The 7,917-nt window shown below is 32.5% G+C and overlaps 1 long non-coding RNA gene across 1 annotated transcript; it reads left to right on the top strand.

Annotated features, from left to right (window-relative positions):
- The first annotated feature begins 670 nt into the window (after positions 1-670).
- Positions 671-5,551, top strand: LOC132739234 (uncharacterized). The gene is made up of 4 exons (XR_009626965.1): positions 671-1,266; positions 3,787-4,025; positions 4,595-4,803; positions 5,523-5,551. It is a non-coding gene; the product is annotated as an uncharacterized LOC132739234 (long non-coding RNA).
- The last annotated feature ends 2,366 nt before the right edge of the window (positions 5,552-7,917 follow it).

Below are 7,917 nucleotides of genomic sequence, written 5' to 3'. Positions count from 1 at the left end.
CTAAGATATCTTATCCCCGTTTCCTTTTTATGGTATTTTTGCTGACCCAAACTTCGTAGACAGGAAGGGAGATTGATGTAGTGCATTGACTTTCATGATAAAATGCGCTCAAGTATGGTGTCTTCATGTATATTTTTCTGCCGATGTTTGATGGGTATTTCTCCTATGTTATCTCAGTGGAGGAAACTCTGTTGATTTTGCTGTTATTGATAACAAAACTATATTTTAGTCAAACCTATTTCGCTCGAACCCGGAGGGACTTGCAAATTTGTTCGAGATATCGGTAATAATAGAGCCTACCGCAGTTGTGTTTTTATCTTATTGTCGTACTTATAGGTTTGAAGAAATTATCCTGGTTTCTTACATGTACTTCTTTATTATGGTATAAAATGATACAAATTACTTAGCCCTAAGATAAGCGATGCACACCTTTATATCATCTGCTTAAGAAAGATGGTTGAGAAAAAAACGGGTAAGTTTTGAGACATTTTTGTTTTGTGGTTTAGGCCATGAAAATGCCGTTGATTCAATCTTTATTGTAGATAAAACCCTATCACCTGTTTATCCTTTGCACTATTCAATTTTATAAGTATTTACAACCTTAATAATAAAAAACGCTAAAACCCCAGCAAACATGCATATATAGGACCCATATGGGCTATATCTAGGCAAGCCCATATGGGTATGCCCATATTGGACCTATATGGGACCAATATGGGCAAGTCCATTTGGGTACGCCCATATTGGACCCATATGGGTCCCATATTACAGAACTATAAGGAAAAACGATTTTTCGTTTATTTATTTCTTTAGAACTTGTTTACTTTGAGCTATAGTGTGACCACCTTGGCATAAATTGCTATTATCTTTTATAAAAATCGTAGCATTAACATATATACAAGCCATGAGGGACCCATATGGGTCCCATTCGGGCAACCCAATAAATATTAGCATGCCTGAGCAGGTGCGAGAAATTAATTTGTTTAGTTTTTATATTGGTTTTAATTTTTATAATCTAAATATAAAAATGTGTTTTTAGACTATTAATTCAGAAATAATTTATAAAAATCAGCATTTGATGAAAAATTTATTTCGAGCATGCGCAGACGTGATTTCCGCTGCCGCTTAAAATCAAATTGTGTATTGAAACGTTAAATTGTAAAATTGTACACGAAAACAATATTTCATTTCAATTCGGAACATTTAACGACGATTTCGTATAACGACCTTTCATATTATATCCTTACAGATTTATTGTGTGTGTAGGTAAGTGTAAACGTCATTTATTTTTTGTTTTTGCCTTTGCCATGTAATTTCGCGATAGTTTTTGTCAGTTTAATTTGCGACATTTTCTAGAATTTACGCCCACTATTAGGCACTTTAGCTGACCTATGGATGTGTATAGTTGTTATTGTTGAATAACTTAACTGTGACGGAGTCGACACTAACATTTTAATAATATTGTTTCTATCTAGACTAAATTTTAAGAGATCCTTTTTTAAGGGACACCATCATTTGAAATCCAGTGACCCCTCCTAGCCTTAGAAGTCCCTTCCATTTTGTACCAATATTTCATTCATAAGCATTTTAAAATATTAAATGCAAATACTTATTTTTACAAATACACCAATAAACACTTTCCCGTACTAGCAGACGACAGGCTATTCTTATCAGTAGGTTTTCGAGTAAAGATAACCGGTTGCGTATCTTGCTGTATAAATCGTATGTAAAATGGTCTGACATATGGTAGGTTTAACAGTTAATTTAAATACTTTGGTGACAAAAATATGTAAAATTATATACTGTGGCAAAGCTAAGATCCCAAGCTTTCCATTGATGTAATAATTTTTAAAATCAGATATTTAATCACCACAAACTAGCGGTTTAAAAATGGCTTAATTTGTATTGTTTTAGCGTAAGAGATATCGATTTTACTCGAAGATAAGGGAAACAACTCGTATTTTTTCACTCGATATACCTCGGTTATTTACGTAGTTCATATGAAAAGTGTTTATGGGTGTATTCAAGTATTTTTTCCAAGGGTAGTCAGACTTTTCTCTCCCTTACCACTTCCTCCCCTGACATTTCCTCCCTGACGGTTCTCCCCCTATTTTGGGAGAGAACCGTCTGCATATTTGCAAATAAGCAGACAGTTCCTCCCCATCTTTATTTTTATTAATACATTAATGATTATTATTGACGTTTAATAATTGGATAAGTTTGTTATTAAATTATAATATTAATTGATATAAATTAGAGATTAAATATTTTATTGGAGTATTTAGAAGTTTAATATATGGGCATGTTTATGATTAAATGATATAGATTAGATAAAAAAAATATTTTAAGAATAGTATATTAATTATTAAGATTTTTTTCATTAGATCTAATGTATACTTTTTAATGTGTTTAATTTACTTGATTAGGATAATCATTCGATATTTAAAATAATTTATTATTGGGTGAGTTTTTTTTTGTTGTTTTTTTTTTTAATAAATAAGAAAAAAAATATAAGCAAAAAATGATTTATAAATTTTAATTGCTAAATTTCATACTTTTGTATAATGAAGAAAGGAGTTCAATACACATGTGCGTTAAGTTTGCTGTCAGAGATAATTAAGGTGTTTATTAATTCATTATTCAAGAATCAAGGTGTAATCTATTTTTATCTAATGATTAAAATAACTGTAAGAAGGTGTTGATAAACAAATATTTTTATTAGTTATTTGGTAATATATGTTGTTTCATGCTACTGACTACATGTTCTTTAATCAATTTTGTATAAAAGTAAATGTGAAATGTGATTGCATACCAGTTGTTGCTTATTTATTTTCTATAACATACTTGTTACCACTTTATTCGCTATTTAACAAATGAATGAACATCACAAGACCTTCACATAATTACAGGTGTATGTATATCAATCACTGTCCAATAATCTTAACCTCTCACAATGAAGGTGTTAATAGGATTAACATATCTGAAAAAGGTGTTAAATTTACAAACACTTTTCAGAATCAAATAAACATAAAATGCACTTTACTTAATATCAAATACATTCTTTTAATAATCTTCAAGAAATATTATTAGATTAAGTCAAAACTAAAATGATAACTAACAAATAAAAATTGGGGGGAGAACTGTCTGCATATTTCAAAATTGGGAGAGAACCGTCAGGGGAGGAAACGGTTTGGGAGAGAACCGTCAGGGAGAGGAACTGGTAAGGGAGAGAATAGTCTGTCATTCTTTTCCAAGTACCAACCAAGCCCTATGTTGCACAGGCACGAGTATCGGACAAATATGATATGACAAAAATATGACCCGAAAGATAATTAAACCTGTGTTCATCTTTAAAAGGTCAAAAACCGAAAAAAAATGTAAATTATACCCCCCTTTAAAAACATACTTTAAGTTAAGAGAAGGCTAGAAACTCCAGATTCGAGCCTGCAAGCAAGTGATTCACTTCCGGGGCCGTTGTGAAAACAATTGTCCAGACAATTAAAAAAATCTTTTATCACTTTCACGTTTGTATTAAGCTTCCAAATGGGACCAAGTCTTTAGCCCTTCCTGTTCATGAAATGTCTATCGGGGAAACAAACGCATTCATGCTAAAAATCCTTGGTAGACAAAATTGCGGCACAACAATTCGGTACGTAAACATAGACTAGTACATGTTTGCCAGCTGATTATGGGTCATAATCATATTGTCACTTGGCGCAATAACTCACTTAATGTATATGTATTTTATAATTACTTATTAATGTATTTTCATTTTATTGTAAATAGGCCATCAAAAAGGCTGTATGAATCGGATAGTGGCACTGATGAGAATGAGACAGACACAGAGAGTAGGCCACCACAAGTTATTGACCAAGCAACAACGCCCAAAGAGTCACAAAGCCTACTTTCATCTCCGCCTCACTTATCTGCACAGGCATTGCGAGAGGCCAGCAGTGATGTGCAAAGTGCTTCTCCAATACAAGGTGCTTCTGATACACCCTTCCGTGGGCAGATTATTGGGCCCAGTAAGTATAAACTTCGGAGCTATAAATATATTTATTAAATATGACCAGTACATACTTATTAAATGTTATATTCTCAAAACAAGTCAACAAATGTAATAACAAGCGGGATTGAGTGACACAGCCAAAAATGGAAAGTTTCACCTTGTGACGCCCCTAGTTCAAAAAATATTCAAAAGAAATTGATGATTACTTGTGTTAGTCTTTATCATGATGTGAATTTGTGCGCATATTCTTTGCCTGACCCCACTACTGTTATCCAAAGTTACGGTCCCTGGAAGAGTCAAGAATGTTTATTTTCACCAAATGACATGCCTAGGCTCAAAAATATGTTAAGTTTAATTCATGATTTCATATCATTTTCACATTTTGTGACCTTGCACACTCAACAATCCTTTTGAGATTTTAGCGTTAATTACTGTTAAAGCCAAGGAAAAATTTAAAATACTGGATTTTTTTCATTTGAGCCGGGTCATGACAAAACCAACATAATGGGTTTGCGACCAGCATGGATCCAGACCACACATAGCTCTAAAAGTATATGGCCTAGAATTATGAATCCTTTTTTTCAGCTGCTGTTACACAGATTCTCCGAGTCTTTGAGACAATGCGAGAGAAGAATCGTGAAATTAAGAGGATGGTGCAGCGAATGCTGTTAAGGTCAGCAGCAGATGACCAACCGCTGCAACTTCCGAAAGATATCTCATTCCCTATTCGTTATCCTGAGCAGATGGAAGCATTCGATAAGCTTCTGGGAGATCAGACAATACTCTCATCTGTGGTAAGCATAGTGTTAGTCATGTATGTTGCTCCATTAGTAACTGGAAAAAAGTATACCCCATATCCACTGGCCTAAAAGCGAAATAACATAATGGTCTGTGGTGAGCACTTGATGATAATGTATATATCATTCTGCTATATTTATGTTGGAAAATATTGCACAGTGGACAAACACTTTGCTGCATTAATTTCAGAATTAAAAACTGGCATGTTTTAATTTTTTGATTTCATATTGACACAGTATTGTTATTATATATGCTATAATAGCCATGAGCACAAGACATGGGCAGTTGGCCTCGTTTTCAACATTAATTATTAATTAGGACAAGACAGTCAATTCATTAATCAAAATGCTGGCAGCTTTCAAAATACCAGGAAAATGACTAGTACCCACAAAATCCAGGAATTGAGCTGTTATTTTATTATCAAAAATTATTCTGTTGATATTGAATAAACTCTTGTATAGAAAAAAACAATGATAATGTGCCCCATAACACTCGGTGGAGGGGACAAACATAAAGGCACAAGTCACTAAGGTGTTGTCCTAGGCTGTAAATATATGAGGGAAGATCTTTTAATTTGTCAATCCAAACAGTTTTCTTGGCAGATTATGTTTTTGAGGTCCAGTTGACAATTATTTGTCATTTGGTGACTTGCAGCCCATCACTTAGTAGTGTTAAAATTAACATTAAAAAAAGTTTATGTTCTGCTTTATTTAAGGTGCGGTTCCTCTCAATGTTTGGTATGGCAGAAACGGGAAATGTTGACCGCTTGATGAAAGAAACCATGTCAAATGAACTGGCAAGAATGTACAATATGAAGTGTGGCTGAAGGGAAGGAAAAGTTTGTGGGCCTCTAGATACTGAATGTATTGTATAGTAAGTGATATTTTACAAATTTGCAAAAGTGGTGTCTTCAAAATAGATATATTATCCAAGATCTTGTTATTGTGTCTTCGGGTATTGCTTTAATGAAGGAAAATGCTTGACTAGCTTTTATGGAAATTAATAAGAGAGAATATTTTACATGCTGTGTGGTTTTGATCCCATGCATTGTGTTGTGATGCATAATATAAACAGAAATCACCTTCCTGTAAAGCAAGTTATTTGCTTACCTTAACATTCTTTACTGATACACCGATAAGATGATCTCAGCTTACAACTGACTGCAGCGATATCACAGAAATATTGTTAAAAGCTATGTAAAACCAGGAAACAAACATCTATATTTGGTAAAACATACCAGAATTAGTTTATATTCCAATTTATACTGCTCAAAATGCTACAAGGTGGCTTATGACCTTTGAATGGTTTCAATACCTTCATTTCACTTCATTTCATTCTTTAAGGATAAGAATGCTTGTTTTGTAGAATGTGTCCAAAGGAACTTGCCGACAAAGGCTGCAACGAGGAAGGATGTTGAAATAGAGGTTTCAAAGTGGCTGGCTGGCGCGCGGGACCGCGATGGGGAAGAAAAGCAAGAAACAAAGTGTCAGAGACCTTACCTGAAGAAAATGAAGGAAGTGACTAGACATGTTTTTAATTTAAAAATGCAAATATATAGAGGATATTTGTTTGTTTGTGTGTAAGATGAAATTTTATATCATCAAGAGAGCTTTAAAAACAGTATTCTCATGAGTGGCTATGCGCTCGTGAGAACACTGTTTTTTAAAGTTCCTTCAATGATATAAAATTACATCTTACACAACAAACAATAAAGTGTCTTTTTATTTTATGCTAATGAAATTTCCTCAATATCAACGTTAATATTAAATCTGTTTTCCCCCACTGTTAACATCAATTTTAGTTGAATTTAAGTCCCATTTCTCATAAATACAGGAAGTCTTGGCTGAAAAATAAGATTGACAATCAACATTGAATAGCCATGATATTATTTATTGAATTCAAAAAAATTTGAATGATGATAAAATCTTTAAAAAGTAGTCTCGTCATAGAAAAGTTTGAAATTTTAATCATTTTACTGTGAAATTATCAAATATATTTTTCACGGATACATCAGTAATACACTCAAAAGCATAAAATAAATGACTTTTATTTTACATTTTCAAACCTTTACTTCATCTGCATATAAGTTATTCCACTAATTGAAAGTCAATATGTATCAAGGTATTTTTAAAATGTGATAAGGGTCAGAACTACAGTAAGCGGCTCATTTGTTTATCTTGTTATACTTTTTGTTGCTAATTTTAATGTTTGAGGTCATCAGCATAGCATGTCTTACTTGTAAATGCAAAATTCTTGTCTAGTCAAATTTTGCTTTCTAGTCAGTATATTCTGCTGCTATGTTATGTTTGTTGTTGACATTATATGCTGTTTTTCTGTTGTCTATATGCTGTTGTTTTTTTTCCCATTAAACATTGTTACTGCACGGAGGAAGGTAGTACTGGTGTAACTCTCCAGAAACGATGGTTAGGAAACTACCCGCCTATATGACGTAAAAGGCGTAAAATGAAACAAAAAACATTGTTACTATTTAAATAAAGACATTAAATGCTTTGGGAATGTTTTTGATACTGATCAATACAATTATAAAATCTTGTTAAAACTTGACACTAACAGGGAACACATATATAGATATGGTATTAACCTTTAAAATAAAGTTGAAATACTTTACAATGATGATTCTTGTAATCTTTATTGTTGTTATTGTTGAAACTTTGATAATATCGGAGAAATTACTGAAACCAACTATTTTTACTGACAAGTTTTTTAATGAATTTCTTCACAACAAATTTGATCTTTGTGTAATATCACATTTTAATTATTATTGATTTTTACGAACTTGTACAAACTATTTTTTATTTTTCATCAGCTGCATATTTTGTTTACATGTCTATAAACAGTATTTCAATGTGCCAAGATTTTGTGTATTATATTTGTTACTTTTCATTAGCTGCATATTTTGTTTACACGTCTATTAACAGAATTTGTAACAACCGTGCCAACCTTTTGTGTATCACATTTGTTACTTTAGCTGCATATTTTGCTAACACGTCTATATAAACAGTATTACAACCGTGCCAACCTTTTTTGTATTACTTTTTTTTTTTTCATTAGCTGCATATTTTGTTGACAATTACAACAGTGCCAACCTT

The sequence above is a fragment of the Ruditapes philippinarum genome, unplaced genomic scaffold (assembly GCF_026571515.1).
Source record: "Ruditapes philippinarum isolate M1 unplaced genomic scaffold, ASM2657151v2 ctg3246_1_1_1_1, whole genome shotgun sequence".
In the NCBI taxonomy this organism is placed as follows: domain Eukaryota; kingdom Metazoa; phylum Mollusca; class Bivalvia; order Venerida; family Veneridae; genus Ruditapes; species Ruditapes philippinarum.
This window is presented reverse-complemented; position numbering and strand designations above follow the sequence as displayed.